At 36.2% G+C, this 17,755-nt stretch overlaps 1 long non-coding RNA gene across 1 annotated transcript; it reads right to left on the reverse strand.

The window, feature by feature from the left end:
• Nucleotides 1-14,861: 14,861 nt before the first annotated feature.
• Nucleotides 14,862-17,755, reverse strand: LOC130419898 (uncharacterized). Its single transcript, XR_008906556.1, has 3 exons — nucleotides 17,497-17,755; nucleotides 15,437-15,602; nucleotides 14,862-15,054 (listed from the first exon to the last, which is right to left on the reverse strand). It is a non-coding gene; the product is annotated as an uncharacterized LOC130419898 (long non-coding RNA).

Consider the following 17,755-nt stretch of genomic DNA (forward strand, 5'->3'; position numbering starts at 1 on the left):
CGTTTCGCACGGCCTAAGTCAACCTCTGCAATTAATACAAATGACTAGAGGTCCCAAGGTAATGCTTATATCGTGCGAATAGTGCTCAGGGCACATCAGGCGATCTCTAACAAAACAATAGTGCATAGTACAAAAATGTTTTACTCCCATAAGTACTGCTTTTTAACCTTTTAGTTTTGTTCACGAAGGAATCCTCATGAAACAAACAAAGGCTCCAATCCGAAGGAAGGTTATGCAGCGACTATTCTTCAATGAAAGCTCGGGTTAAAATTGTGATTTTTAATTCATGCCTCCATTCAAATTATTTCATTATTTACTCATCCTCATGTTGTTTCAAACCTGTATACATTTTTTTTGTTCTGTTCAACACAAAGAAAGACATTTCAAAAATTGTTAGCAATTATCAGTTCCGGGACATCATACGCTACTGCAGTAGAAAAAAATATTGTATTTTATTGTTCTATTCAACACAAAATTAGATATCATGAAGCATTTAGAAAAACAAAGAGTTCTGGAGCCCTTTTGACAACCATTTAACTTTTGCTACTATGGTAGTCAATGAGAATGAGGTTCCAGACCTGAGAAAATTCATTCAAACATGTCTTTCTCTGTGTTCATCAAAACAAAGTCATTTATACAGGTATGAAATTACACGAGGGTGAGTAAATGATGACAGAATTTACATCTTTTGGTAAACTATCTCTTTAAGATGGCATCTCATTGGCGCAGAGTGTGTTTTGCTTTGTGGAATTTAAACAGAGAAGACAGAACTAATGAGATTGTTGTGAGCAAATTTACAGGTTAATGTTAAGAAGGATTACCTGGTAAATAGATCCCAGTACTTAACAAGTGTTGAATGAGTTGACCCTCCAAGTCTCCTTTTTCATGTGAACTGCCATGCCAGTGGTGATTTACCCTTAGAAACCCTTTCAAGTCTTGAATTTTGCATTTTTGACGGAAATGATTTTTGACACTTCAGCCACAACTTTTTGTGTGTTTGCATATTTTAGACGCACTGCTTGTCTTTGACAATACTATTTATTTGACATAAAAGCACATTATTATACATTCATAATTGGACTCATATTGTAGACATGTAATGTACAGTAGATATTCTAATGTATCACATCACATGAAAGCATTTATCATTTTCAGCCTGATTTTGTACAGACCCATTCTCCACAGAGCCTGTATTCCATGTGGGTTATTTGTTAGCAGAATGGTATAAATAACCTGTCAGCTGTGCCCACTGATCTACAACCAGTTTGAGCGGTGCCATCTGGAGGGCCTGGCAGACATTATAATCTCTCTTTAATTACATTAGTCGTGCCATCGGTTACTGGGAAAGTGTAGGGCTCCCCAGAATTATGAATTATGTCTTAAGTCCCACAGCAGATGTGCGCCAGTGTCTCAGTGTAAATAAATGCTTTATGATTTTCAGAGAAATAATGGTCTTTTGTAAACTGCGTGCGTGTCTGTAGTGTCAGGTTGAAAATATCAGCGACGGTTTAACACTTGTGACAGTTCACCTTTCAAGTCTGAATTAAAGCCAGCCGGCTGAAATTTCACCAAGTAAGTAAGGAGACGGTTTAAACACTTGGATAGATATAAATCCTTATTTTTGGATGTAGTTAACAAAACACTCAACACTTTTTGTGAAATATCAGAGATTATGTATTTTATTTGAAATTATATTATTTCAGTAAACATTTCACTAGTAAACTTGACATTAAAGGTATTTGAAACAAAATTTGATATTAAATGTAATATTTAAGTTATTTTAAAATCCACACTCGAGTGCTTTTTTTACTGTTGTCCTGCTGTCATGTGACCACCAGGGGGCGTCATCGACACAGCTGTGTTAAATGCAAGTGGTTCCAGCTCTTTCATGTGGATTTTGTATTTCACAGTCACTTTGGCCCGGTTTCATATAAAAGGCTTAGCCTAAACCTGGACTATGCCTTAGTTAATTTAGGCTCTTTAGGTCACTTTTATTTAAATGCCTTATAAGAAACCATTACTAATGTGCATCTTGAGACAAAACAATGGCAATCACATATTTTAAGATATGTCCGGGCAGGTTATTTTCAGTTTAGATAGCTCAAAATAAACGTTCATCTGGGACTAGTTTTAAGCCTTGTCTATGAAACCGGGGCTTTATCTCCCATTTTTACTGATTCAACTCACCAGCTCATGGGCAGAGCTCTCTGTGAAACAAGTGAACACAAGTGGATGGAACACTTGTTTCTAGTATTTTTTTACCATACTTAAAAACAAATAAGATAGACTTTTATATCATCTCAGTGGTCCTACGACATGATGATCTGGTGCTGTGGGTTGTTGCTATTGTGTGCTGTTTGTTGTTATTGTTTTTTTTTTCAGATTTCTTGGTTATTCCTGCTATCTGGTTTAATGTTACAAGTTACAAGAACCCATGTGGCTATGAAATTCAGGTCTCTATTACTCAGATTCACTCTTCTTTGTCAAAATGCTGGGCTATTTTCAACCTAGCATTGGATCAAAAAGAGCTTCTAGGTTAAATTAACCCAATGGTTTGTCCCTTTTGACCCAACACTGTGTAGAAGGTAAGCCAATGTTTTTAAAGTGCATGCATTATTATTTTAACCAAGTAGGTGAATGTTATAGAATAGTTGGAAAGTAATAAAATTCCTCAACAAGCCACGTGATGTCTCATTTATGTCTGAAACACAAATGGTGTGGGGGTGTTTATATGCAAAATTGTCTGAAAGTGTGTCCATATTAATACTTAAGATTAATAAATGGTATAAAACATAGATAGAAATGTAGCATAGTAGATAATCACTTATATTTTTATAACAATACTACAAATCTTTTGTCTGTATGTATTTTTTACACATTGCTTTTTAAAAGTGTTAGTGTTATTTTTCTTCTGACACCTGCTATATGATGTTTCCTTTGTTTTAGGGTTTGAAATAAAAGAGTCATGTCACGTTCGCATCATATACTGTATAATGTTCTCACTGTCCAGTTGGTGTGTAGGTTGTGTGGATGCATTTTCTGTTTTCTTGTTTATTTATCTGACACTGAATTCTCACACCTACACCAGCATTCCAAAACCATTTGTATTTGAATGCTTACTTATGTTTGTTTAAAATCTGTAGTTGCATTATTAGTTTGATGTGCACATCTCGTTCTGCTCTGTACATTAATTTAATCTTCTGCATTTGAAAATTCACACATTGTATACTGCAGTTAGTATCAATGTCCCTGTCAGTTTCTTTGGAAAAAATATCTGCTAAAAGCCTTTATCTTATCTTATTAGGTTGGTATATTCTAAAGTATCCACATGTTCTCATTACCAAGTCATTTTTAAAGTGCAGACAGCTTTAATGTAAAGTGCAGAATAAGGGATTTATTAGGCATCACTATAAATATCATAAATAATAAAAATGAAGACTTCTAGATGCATTTTATCTTTTTAAAGACCCAATGAGCAGTTTATCTTTCTGTGTGGACGTTCTACAGAAACATGTGGGATATTACAAAGAAAATAGAGCCAGTATTTTTATTTAACCAGTGTGTTTAAATGGCCACGTTAGCAGTCCGTGTGCATCATGGCAAACCACCCTTTGTGTTAAAGGTTTCTCTCAATCTGTAATGGGGTTATCAATCACACCCGCAGTTCCCCGGCACACAGAGGTCAGAGGTCCATCGCCAATGTCAGATAAACCCTGATTTGACTTCTTTGTGACTGACAGCCCGGACTTATCAGAAACACACCAAAGAGATTGTATTCTCTCAAACCAGGCAAAGAATAAGTTGCCCTCCAGTTTATATAGACCAAATGTTATATGGTTTATATTCCATTTCCTGATGAGCATATGTGTATTTTTAGTTTCTGAAAGAGCCTACTAAATTAAAAAATATATAACATTAAAAATGTACACCAAAATATATTTTCAGAGGTTTACTCCCACATGACTTTAACTGAATGGTGTTGGCTTCATGAGCATCACTGAATGTTTCTATTTATTGTTATAGAATAACATAAATTAAAACTGAATTAAAATAACTTATTGTTAAAATTAGGGATGCACCGATGTGTTCATTTTTTTTGCCGATAACCAATAATTATTTAACAATGGAAGCCGATTATCGACATATTGGCAAATATATAGTATCTAAATATTAATATAATATTTTCTGAGACTGAAACAAAAGGCGAATAGTGGACAACTGCTTTTATTTGAAAACATTCACTGCAGAAAACAAGGTAACCATTAGTTCCCTGAAAATCGTGTACCAAGCCTAATTTACACTATTAAAGTTTATTTAACTATTAAACTTCTCTGGTATGTTTAATTAATAAACAAATTATAGATGTATTTCCAGAGCAACCCAGAATTTTGTTTCTTAATAGCCACATGTCTAACTGATGTCAAGACAGAAAGCATTCAAACAGGCTTTAGAAAAATTGCTTTTGATCCTATAATTTACACATTCATATCTACACACTGTATCTACATTAACAATGTTTTGCTAATAGCAGTAAATGAATGTTCAGAACAGAAAGACAGTGGACTGTGTTTAACTTTGAACCTCGTTAACCGGAGAAAATGATTCATAATTACCGATACCGATATGGCCGATAATTTATCATGCATCCCTAGTTGAAATGTGTATACTGTAAAGGTAAAACAATTGGGTTTGGGGTCAATTTGATGACAAATGTTTAAATTCATATAAGCTCAGTTTGTGACATTGAAATCTCTTCTGAAACTCTAATCGAGACATTTGTGAGTTTTATTTATGTAACAGAATGGTTATGTGGATGTTAAATGTTCTTTAAGACAAGACAAAAACTTACTTTCAGGAACCTGTAGTTTTAGAAGCAAGTATATTTGTGGTAGATACTCTGATACATTTATTAATCTCTCTATCTCTCCTTACAATATTGCTAAATAATTGAACTTATAACTAAAGACATTAGAATTTAAAGGTCCCGTTTTATTGTGTTTTTGGGGTGTTTAAAAATGGATGTTCATGTTTCTAGTTTAAAAATAACCTTTTATATTTCAAGTCTATCCTCCACCGCTGTCTCTCTAATCACGAGAAACGCCTCTTTTTTGGCGTAGATGGCAAGCCATTTTGACATAAAAACTGTGGTTTGACTATCCATAAGATATGTTTTAGATAGCTTTAATTGTATTCCGACGAGTCATAAATAAGATTTGATTAGTCAAATTGATAATTAGAGGTATGTGTAATTATAATTGCGCTAGTAAGAAATCTGATTCGAGATATATGTGAATATGTTTTGACTATTAAAAACTCTATTTGAGTTTATTATACAGTTATTTGACAAACTGGCAGAATGGCAACAGTATCCAAGGAAGGATCGGTTAAAAATGCTTAAGGTGGGGCTTAGAAAAAGTGTATTTTCATTGGATGCATTTTAGATATAAAATGTAATTTTGTCTAGTAAAAATTATAATTCCAGATATGGAAATTCTTCCTAGTTGCCAAGCTAATTGAAGATATCTCCAAATAAAGACCCCCCTAGTCAAAAATCAGATTGAAATATTCAAAATTAAATTGCAGATATCTTCAATTGTAATTTCACTAGTAATAAATTACTTTCAGATGTCTATGTATTTTGGATATCTTTAAAAATGATTCATTAAAGATATCTTAAATGTGATTATGACTAGTCAAACACAAATTAGAGATATCTCAAATTATTAAATATTCTGGTGATAATTCAGTTAGAGATATCTCTAATTGGAATTATGCCTAGTGCAAAATCAATTATAGACATCTGTAATTGCAGTTTCTACTAGTCAAAACTCGTTTGTAGATATCTGAAAACATTTTCCAATGGAATTCAATGGAAGAATATGACTAGTCAAAACAGTATTGTAGATATCTCGAATGTTAATTATGGCAAGCCGAAATAACTTTGTAAATATCTTCATTGCTGCATGTTCTCCCCGTGCCTCGGGGGTTTCCTCCGGGTACTCCGGTTTCCTCCCCTGGTCCAAAGACATGCATGGTAGGTTGATTGGCATCTCTGGAAAAAATTGTCCGTAGGGTGTGAGTGCGTGAGTGAATGAGTGAGTGTGTGTGCCCTGCGATGGGTTGGCACTCCATCCAGGGTGTATCCTGCCTTGATGCCCGATGACTCCTGAGATAGGCACAGGCTCCCCGTGACCCGAGGTAGTTCGGATAAGCGGTAGAAAATGGAATGGAATATCTTCATTGCCTTTTATGACTAGTCATAATGACGTTGTAGATATACTAATTCCAATTATGACGAGTCAAAATTACAGAAGAGATATCTGGAATTGGAATTTTGACTAGTCAAAACTAAATTATGACTAGTACTCCCAGAGGTATTTTATGTCAAAACGGCTTGCCATAGGCGTATTCCTTTGGGCGGAGGTTGTTAAAAGCACTCGGAATAGTGACATCATGTACCTGGCAATGTTAAAGACAATATCTCGCTTGGCATTTAACTTTGAGCTTTATTCTTGTGGGGAATTGTTTATGCTATAATAGCAATATTAAACACTAACTAAAGTTTGAAAAATGCGATCTCGGGGAATGGCCGCTTTAAATAAGGTGCTATGGAAGTGATAAATTATAAAATAAAGTGTATATATAGATGTAGTAGAGTAGGCGGGGCGAGACCGTGGTTCGAGTCCGGTGAGTAATTGTGAATTAGCGTCTGCTGTGCGCACACCGGGCTCAAATCACGTAGGAGATTGGGAGCATATAAAAGGAACGAGCGACCGGGACCGTCGAAGAGAGAGGACTGGGCCCGAAGTGTTTGTATATGTAATTATGTTCTAGTGTTTTGTATTTATGTTTCGTTCGCCGGCGGTCGGCCGTGAGGGGCCGCCGGCTGTTATCATTTCTGTTATTAAATGTTTTGAATGTTTGCTGGTTCCCGACTCCTTCCTTCCCTTTTATGGAGATGTATTAAAATAGATAAACAAATGAAATATAGAAAATAAAAAATATATCAAATCTGCATTTCAGGCAGAAACATGAGAATGGAATAAAAGTAAACAGTGTATATGTGCATTGATTGTAACCGATTAAGGCAGTAGTTTGTTTCTGTTTGTCTCTCTCTCACCAACATTTGACTTTTTTATGCAAGTATTCATGGAAAGGTCAGGGAATTACTCTCGACAAATTGTGATAGAGCTGTCCTTATATAACCTGCTGTACATACTTGGCTCTTTTTGTCTTTAGATTACACATTTAAAGGACAAGAAACAGAGATGGAATCAGTGGTTGTGAATGTATGAAACACTCGGCTCATCTTTAAATAAGAATTTAATCTGAATGCACAAACATGCACCTTTAAGTGTGTCAATGATTGTATGTTGTGATCTATAAACAGTGTTCTCATGCATTGCATTATAAGATAATATGAACATTTATCTTTTTTCCCACCGTCTCTGAATATACATGAACCATTTGAATGTGATTGTTTGTCACAGCATCTGACATCACACTTTCAATTCTAAGTGCTATTTCAACAGCGTACACCTGAGACTGAGCAGAATGAGCCATCAGGCAGACGAAATGACAGTCTGAGGTGAAAATAAATGTAATGTGTAAAGAACCAGATGCTTGAGTTATGAATGTCTAACCGAATACCAGCCCAACTGTCCAATAACATTCATTTTCTCTAAAGCCAAATAGATTTTCAGTGATTACTCATAATATTGTTAGAAAGATTAGGAAGGATGTTAAGTGATTCTAGAGAGACAAATCAAAGTATTTGTTACATATGAGTGAGATCAGGTGAAGAGCAAATGGAAACTTTTACTTTAGGGTCCTGAATCTCAGATATTTCTAATGAGAAAAAGAGTCATAAATCTGACAAAACTCTGTGTCATAAGAGTTTCAGAAGAGATGTCGACAATGTCTCAAACCGAGCTCAGATCTGTAAAGTCTGCCATTAAAAGTCAATATTATTAAAGATCTCAATATGAACTCAAACATTTTCCATCAAATTTACTCAAATCCAGATAATTTGACCTCTGCATTCATTTTACACCTCCATACTCTTCATGCATTTAACAATTGCCCGATTTGTTTCAGTTTTTTTTTCACATTTCATTTTTTTGAAGAAACATCTCATCAAATTCTCTGAGCAATAACATTTTCCTCTTGGAAGATATGTGTCTATTTAAGACACAAGCATGTATGATTTCAACTTAAGATCAAACCATTTTCTAAAACTTTTAGAAAATGGTTTGTAATGGTTTATCTTAAAAGTTAAGATAACGTTTGTAATGGTTTATCTTAAAACTTTGTAATGGTTTATCTTAAAACTTTGTAATGGTTTATCTTAAAACTTTGTAATGGTTTATCTTAAAACTTTGTAATGGTTTATCTTAAAACTTTGTAATGGTTTATCTTAAAACTTTCAATTTAATCATCCCGTGTGCACGCTCTAGATTCTTATGAGTTCTATCTTTCATCATTTTCCTCTCTAAAGACCCCTAATTCTCAACTCAATTTTATTTATATAGCGCTTTTTACAAATTTCATTGTTACAAAGCAGCTGTACATGAGACACATTGAATACAAGAAAAACAACTAAAGGCATATACCTGTAAAAACAAGAAAAAGGTGAAAACAACAAAAGACAGACATACAAATGCTCCACACACACAATATGCATACATACTTACACACATTGACATAGACGCACACACGCAAACACACTCATACACACGCATAGTGAAAGCACACATTTGAGATAAAGGAGAGAGAACCACAGGTCAAATATTAAACGGACTATAAATTCTTATATGCAATATTAATATGTATAACTTCTAAATTCTAAAAGCAGCCCCCCCGGCCAGGCAAATAGTGCAAAACAATATGCAAACGGTGGCAAGGAACCCAAAACTCCAATCGAGAAAAAAAACCTCAGGAGAACCCAGGCCCAACCAGGGGATTCCAGTTCCCCTCTGGCAAAAGCTGCTGCCTCTGCACAAGCTCAACAGTGCTTGCACAACCAGGCTAAATAAAAAATTAATAAACTTATTAATAGGTAAATTATAGATTTAAGATTATCATTAACAATCTAATAGCATTTGAAGTGTTGTAGAAAAATCGTGTCAAGTTGCCGCGTCCTTTATCCAGCTCTATCATCTCAGCTCTTATCAGGTCACTGCTTCCCATTCTCAGCTCTGCCATCAGGTCTGGGCATGAACTGCATCCTGCGGTAACCTTGGAACAAAGAGACAAGACTGACTGAGAGTAGAGTACTGTTCTGCACTCTTTGATGTAACAAGTACATCATTTGTTGTTGGATGTGTTCCTGGTTCCGGTTGATCTAAATAATGCAGCCTAAATCCTTTGAGGATTATTATTATGGAAGTGTAGTGTATGCAAGATTAAAAAGATGTGTGTTTAGTCTAGATTTAAACTGACAGTGTGTGTCTGCCTCCCGGACAGTGCAGGGAAGAATATTCCAAAGTTTAGGCGCTAGGTAAGAAAAGGATCTACCACCTGCACTTGATTTTGAAATTCTAGGTATTACCAACTGACAGGACGCCTGAGAGCATAATGCACGTGGAGCATTGTAATACAATAGAAGTTCATTCAAATGCTGCGGCGCTAGACCATGTAGGGCTTTATAGGTAATAAGCAAGATCTTAAAGTTAATGCGATGCTTTATAGGTAACCAGTGCAAGGTTGACAGAACCGGGGTTATATGCTCATACTTTTTTGTACGTGTAAGAACTCGAGCTGCCGCGTTTTGAACCAGTTGCAGTTTTTGTAATAGGCCTGCAGGGCACCCACTTAAAAGTGCATTACAGTATACTAGTCTTGATGTCATGAATGCATGAATTAATTTCTCTGCATCTGACAGTGACAGCATATGACGTAGTTTAGATATATTCTTAAGATGGAAAAATGCAATTTTACAGATGTTGTCGACATGGCTCTCAAATGACAGATTACTATTGAATACAACGCCAATCTTCATATCCCTCCAAGCTGTAGACTAAAACGCTTTTATAAATTATAAATTCTTCGTAGTGCCAGACATTTTATCATCACCATTCACTGTCTTTTCCAACTCTGTTCATCCTTAAAGGGATAGTTTATCAAAAATAAAAATTCTGCTTCGTTTACACACCCTCAGGTTGTTCCAACCCTAAATACATGTCTTTGTTCTGCTAAGCACAAAGGAAGATATTTGGAAGAATGTCAGTAACCAAACAGATCTCATCCCCCATTTACTTCCAAAGTAGGGAAAATAAATACAATGGGAGTCAATGGGGAATGAGATCTGTTTGGTTACTGACCTTCTTGCAAATATCTTCTTTGTGTTTAGCAGAACAAAGACATTTATATTAGGGATGGGCATTTAAAGCAAAAATAATATTCGAAGATCGATGAGAACTATTCGAAAATGATTCGAAATTCGCACCCCTCCCCCACATGGACGCATTTACAGTAATTCACACACACACACACTAACGGAGAGAGAGAGAACATTTACGCTTCAAATCAGTATGACGACACACTGCTTTATGTATTATGGAATAGGCAATCTTACATCAAGCAATACATTAAAATAACGCGCTGAAACATTAATATATTAACAACCGAATGACGGCACTTATTAACAGTACGTCGATCAGAATCAACCGCTCAGAATGCTAGAACATTTCCTTGTAAAATATGAGCATGCACATTTATACCATCTAAAAAACTGTTTGATTAATCAGGAAAATATATTACAGCCATAAAGATTTTAGACCAGACTTAACACGCGTTAAAACCGAGTGACGTCATTTATTAACAGTCCGGAATGACTTCATGCATTAATAGTTCATAAGGCTTCAGTTTCTATTGTCATGATAAAGTTTCTCCAGTCTGGCAGTGATGGTTTATAGACGAACAGTAAACTCGGGCTGAACAAACTCCATAAGATTTTTAAAACCCTCCTCCGAAATGCCGATCGGAAGCACATCCTTAGCGATCATCATAGTATTTAAAGCCGTTATTTGCTCCGCCCGTCTGGCATCCAAATGTTCTGACCATAAACTAGCACCTGACTGCTGACCTGTGGATGGACCTACTGGGTGCTTCGCCCTCAGATGACTGTACATCGTTGTTGTTGATCCATGATAAACCAGCTTTACATTGCAGAGTTTGCACTTCACTTTATTGTCATTCATTTTATTAAAGGACCCCCATACACAGAACACATTTTTTATATCAATTTATCGTTTCCGTTATGTCACGCGGGTCTACAGTGTGCGTAACTTCGTCACCAATTGTTGTGAGAAAATGTTTTCCTTTACTGTCTCTTGATTGACAGCCTTTAGGGTTAAGGGGCGTCGTTATTGGCAGCGCCACCCTTTGGTTACAGGAACGCGTTACACGTGAAAACACGGCAAGTTTTTTAAGATCGCACATACTATTCGAAATTCAATAATTAAATATACTATTCGAATATTCGAAATTCGTGACTCATCCCTAATTTATACAGTTTTAAAAAGAGGGTGATTAGCTAAATGATGACAGAATTTTCATCCCTTTAAGCATAAATTCATATGCATTAGAATTTGTGTGGGCTAATGCATTTCAAATGGTCTAAGGCTTGTCAGATCACAGAATAAAATATGATAAATGGAAATAACCTTTTGATTTTTAGATAGCCATATCTAAACTGCTGTGAACAGCACAAAAGCATAGAATTGATCATCAATACCGTACAGTTGAATTTAACTGATGTGTTTTCCCTTTGCATCTTTAGTGCACTTGCAGATTGTATTACATCACATAAAGTACATTTCCTCTAAAATATTTAGTTAAAGTCAATGCAATTGTATAATTGTAAATCAGATTCAGAGTGAAGCAATCATATAAGTCAATGCCATATAACTCTAAGGTGCAATAACAAAGTGAGGAAGTTATTCCCATAAACCATCTGACCTACATTTGACGGTGCCTCTTGACTTCTGACAGCACGCTAATATAGTGTGGACAACATGCATGCTTTAAAACCAGAGCATTACGTTGCACAAAAGTCCTTTCCTTAAACAGATTAAGTTAACACATTGTCATTCCACACTTCCCGTTACAGATGTCTTACATGGACAGTTCCTTGAAAATGATAATTTGGCTACCGCTTCTCATTTACGCAGTCATATGCAAGAAAAGTGGTATTTAAATAAACAAGCTTAGATACTATACATATGCAAGTAGATATGTCACTGTTTGCTAAGGGAAAAACTAGTGCACATTCAAACGTTTTCTCGGATTGTGTAGATTGTGTTAAGCAGAGTGTTATCTGGTTTAAACCGTTTCATTCCAGCACCATTGGAACCATTGTCATTGGGTCTTGGGTCTGTATTTACATTCTGTAATCCAAATATTTTTCCTTCCTATTTTTTGCCTTCAATTGCATTTTTAACACATTCAGGTAGGTTTAATGAGCTCACATACTAATACAGAAAACACAGGTCTAATCACAGGTGTGCTTGACCTGTAGCTGCTGCTTCCTGCCTTCTTCCTTCCTCCGTGAGATATGCGGGACCGGTGTGCGCAATCACTCACGCCACCGGCCCCATCCCACGGCTCCCGTCACGCCTTCCTCACCACAGTAGTCAATAGTGGCCAAGAACTGTTTAGGTTACAAGCATTCTTCTAAATATCTTTCTCTGTGTTGATCTGAACAAAGCAATTCATGCAGATTTAGAACAACTCGAAAGTGAGAAAATGATGACAGAATTTTCATTTTTCGGTGAATTGTCCGATAAAGTGTCCTGGAGAGGGCACTAGGGTGTTCTGTGAGATTTAAATTAGTTCATATATTTTTGTTATTTTTTTGCCTTACATTAAACTGTGATGTTGTTCTGAAAATCCAATATGAGGCTATACTGGACTTTTTTTGATTATATTTATATTATCATGATTATACATTTTCTTTAGCAACCTTATATTTGAGTAACTGTTCACAGGTCTTAATTCCACATGCACACACACACACAAAAATTCCAAGCTCTTTTTTATATCACAAACAAACCCTAGAACTGCCCTTAAAGACTTTCCACACTCATCATTTTATTCCCCGTCTTCTCTCCTCAGCACCTATAAAAGACCCCCATTCATCACTGAAGAAGCAGAACATGGGTTTTGATTAAAGGACCTAGTTGAAATCATCGTGATTGAGCAGGCTTATTTTAACATGTTCTTTTTTGAGTTCCAGTGCTCTTTGTCAATGCTTGGAAATGAATCTTTGGTTAATGTTTTGCGCATAATGAGGAACATAGCAAAAGCCCTTAAATAGGATTTTTTATGTTTTTTGCAACTGGAGGGAGAGGGAAAAGATTCATTTGGGCTCACAGAGCTTAAATAATGAGCTACATGCCCGTCACGTTACTTCATACCCAGTAATTAATGCGTGAAATGGACACAACTAGACAAAGATACCCAAAACAATCTCAGAAACTGTGTGTTTGTAAAGTGCATTAAGGCCAAATTCTTGATGTTTTTTTTTTTTATTTAACTGGCTTAATTTCCCACATGATGTATTATTCCACAACTATCTTTATTTATTTTATTTTTGCCCTGCCTATGACAAAACCTGATGTGAATAAAGCCCCTTTGCCGTGTAGCTATGTTTGGCTATAAGTTAACTGACATTTCAATTAATCTTATCATTTTTGTTACACATTTTTCTTTTCATTTTATTAAATGTTAAGGGCTTTAATTTTTAGAAAAACAATTTGTTCTCTTAAAAATCTTAAAAATAAAGGTGCTCAGTAGTGTTCTTCGCAACGATGCCATAGAAAGAAAGAACATGATGTTGAGTAAATGATGACAAAATATTCATTTCTGCATACTTTTGTATTCATGAAGTAACGCATTCGTTTCAGGTGGCGTGCACATCGTACGGTGCTCTAATGATTGCATTACTGTAGCAGGCTTTAGGCACACGCCGGCAAATTTTACATGATTTCCTCATCTGAGCACATGATAAATCCCACTCCTCATTTTATTCCTCATAACATGATATTTCCAGGACTTTTTCCATTAAAATATACACGCTAACAGGCACTCCACAGTACGTCATATCTCCAGTATACTGCTTTTTGCTTCCAACACAAGTGTTTGCCAGGTCGGTCATTTGTTTAGCAAAATAAATGAAGTTTGTTCCCGTGTAGCTCTTATTTATTTCTTGAGGAGATGGATGAAAAGTCTCGCTGGTTGCCCGCAGCTACATGCAAGCCATGAATATTAAAATCATTTGCTTTCTGCAGGTTTGCTGAGTGGGGGAAATGTATTTTTCGCCCTGCTACAATGTATTATTCATCAGCATATGTAAATAATGCATGACTGGGAAAATTAACCCCTTGCCTTTGAAACGGCGCAGCAGTCAGTCTCTCCGTGGGCAATTATAGCGTTAGATTAATGAGGTTATTAATATGTGCAATTGGCTTAAACACTCTGTATCCGGGGAGTCATCTTTTATTAACTTAATTAAAGAGATCAAATGTGACCCTGGACCACAAAACCAGTCTTATGGGTAATTTTTTTTAAATTGAGATCTATACACCACATGAAAGTTGACTAAATACGCTTTCTATTGATATATGGTTTGTTATGATAGGACAATATTTGGCCGAGATACAACCATCTAAAATTCTGGAATCTGAGGGTGGAAAAAATCTAAATATTGAGAAAATCACCTTTAAAGTTTTCCAGAAATAGTCCTTATCAACGCATATTACTAATGATGGGAAATAAATGAAACTTACACCATTGATTTACCACAACTAAAACTTTATGCACACAAAATTTTACATTTGACTTTTTCACATTTTCCACATTTCTTTCATTTGCTATAAATACGATATTAATCTCATATCTGATTTTCTGATGCATAATTTTTTAGGAACCTTACAGCTCTTTGTACATCTTCAAATTCGCATGATCGTGTATTGCTTTTGCTCCCACCAGACTTCTTTTCCTTCGGCTCAATTCCATGCTCTTTATAATGTGAAAGCAGACGTGTGAGGCGATCTTGGGTTAGCATGAATAAAAAAAGAAAATTTGCATTCAGATCAACACAACTGATTTTCAATAACTTCTGCACACATCTTGTCTTTGTACATCCCAGGAAAGCAAATTCTAAGTATCTATAACAGTTTTCAATACCCTTTTGCTTCAAAAGCACTGTAAAAACTGTGTGAGTATCAGTGTGAGCAAGACAGGCCTGTATAGGAGTGTTGAGCAGGTGTGAGTTCCCCAGCTCTAAATTACTGCATGTCTGTGCGTGTTTGTGTGCGTGCTTGTCTGTTTGTGTGTGGGGGGGGGGGGGGGGTCTGGGGGGGTAGAGATTGAAAGCAACATTTAACTTTTTGTCACAAAACTGTTAGCGGTGGGTCATCTCTAGTTTTCTTACATGTGCAGGAATTTGAATGTATCTTGGTATAACTGCTCTCTTTCCAGCCAGTAGAAGGTGCGTTGTCGCTGACGGGGAGTTTGTTCCTTCCTTTTTGATGAGTTTGTGGTCTCAGAGTTGTTAATTGAACACAAAATCTTGCCCAGGAGGATAAGCATTTGATCCCCTAAAATAAAACGGCAACTTTGAAATGAGCTGGACAGTGACGATAAATCTATTCTGTTCTGTTCTATTCTATTCTATATTCCTGACATTTTGCTTGTTAAAGGTGCAGTGTGTAGCATTTTGAAGGATTTATTTACCTAAATTTAATATATAATACTAAACTATGTTGTGAGTGGTGAATAAATACCTTACAAAATGAACCGAAATGTGTATATTACCTTACAATGAGCCATTTTATGTATATTCACCGCGGGCACACCCTTACATGTAATATATCAAATTGCACAGCCATGTTTCTATAGTAGCACTACACGGACAAACTGAGCACGTTTCCTAAAAGGAAGGATGCACGGGACTATGTTCTTCTTCTTCGGCTGTGTTTTGGAGGCAGCTTGCAAAGCCACTACATAGAAGGATTAGCATACGTAGGAGGAAGAACAATAACAACATTTTCTTGTTGTGTTTTTTATTAGAAATAGAAACGGTTCTTTGCTGCAGTAAGAAGTGAAATTTCTGCTAATGGCGGAATTTCTGCACACATACTCTGCACACGAGCCAACAGAGCGTCAATCTGTGTCGTCAAAAAAGAGAAAATATGATGCAGCAAGGCGAAGTCGATACAAAAAACTGCAAAAAACCTGAATAAACATTGGCGTGGTTCTTTTAAAAAAGGAGGGCATGAAGCAGGAAACAGGTTTGCTAAGCATAAGTCCTTGTTGCATGGCCATGTGCAAAAACAAGTTAGAAATCATGTTTACAATCATAATTTGCATAAATCGGATGAAAGTTATATTATAATACTGCTTAGCTTCAACATCCTCTCTTGTGCGGTCCTCGCAGGTAACGTTAGCTCCTCTGCCTCTCCTCGCCCTGCCTGCATCTCCAACACCCCTATCTCTCCAATCTCAATCTCTTCCTCTCCCTCTTACTACCTGTGTTTAGTCCTCTGATTGACTCTGTGATGATGAGAAAAACGTCTGCTAAGACTTTCGCGGTTAGATTACATGCCTTTAGCAGTAGCACGCGGTTTCAATAGGCTGTAAATTACGAACCAAGTTACCGTGCCAAAAAATGGCAATAAGCAAATAAATCACTGACACAATGTTAACAAGTAACAATAATATTCACTATAACGATTAGAGTAAATGATGAATTAAGTAAATTTAATTTATTAATTTTTCTTTGTAAATAAACCTCGTCACTTGACTTGCAAAGGTTAGTCTCTGCTGTCTCAGACGACGACATCTTTGTCCTGTGTCCGTAACTTCAGTCTGTTGTTCGCCTGTGAGACGTAGATTGCAATTATCAACACCACCGATAATGGCGCTATCATTTACGGAACCCTTTTGTCCTGTGACGGCAACCGTAGCTTCTCTAATGGGAGGGAGAGGGGGGTAGCGGAGCTGTGGGTTGCAATTTCATACATCGCCAATAGTGGCCTCTGAAACTTACACACAGAACCTTAAATGAAGGAACAGTTAGAAAACTGACTAAACTGTTTGAAATCTTAGCAAGCAAGAGGTGATGATTTATAAATTTGTAATGGCAAGGACCTATATGTTCAATTTTCATGAGTATACATTTTACTCCTGCCATACTAACTGGATGTCAAGTCTCTCACGGCTGCTCTCATATGCATCATTTCCTCAGGAGAGAAAAGGCGATAGCATGGCTGCCCATCATTGTACTGACAATTACAGCTGGAAACAAATTTTCAACTTTGTTGAATAAAGGAGCTGGCAACGAATCATCATTAACAGAGGCAGACCTACATGCTAAGATGATGTTTTGTTTACATTTTGTCAGAGCAAAATTGGCATAAATGTGACATAAACAACTCATGAAAACCACTACATTGTAAAGAAGGCATTTAAGAATGTTTGTGACTGACTCACCTGAACTTTAAGGAATTTTCCCACTCAAGCTGGTCGAATTCTGAGTCCGCAGTGAAAACTTTGTATTCCTTCATGGCGTCATTTTCCATAACAGAGTCGAAGTGATCTAAACATTGATTGAATTCGTTGTCATCCGGGGCATCCTCTTTTGTCAAGCCGGTCTCTGGACATTTTGTATTATCTTCCCAATGATGTGCAAAGAAATAATTTACAATGTTCGTTAAATTATTGCTGTCATTAGCGTTTAGATTGAGCAAAC

Source organism: Triplophysa dalaica, chromosome 4 (assembly GCF_015846415.1).
Source record: "Triplophysa dalaica isolate WHDGS20190420 chromosome 4, ASM1584641v1, whole genome shotgun sequence".
In the NCBI taxonomy this organism is placed as follows: Eukaryota; Metazoa; Chordata; class Actinopteri; order Cypriniformes; family Nemacheilidae; genus Triplophysa; species Triplophysa dalaica.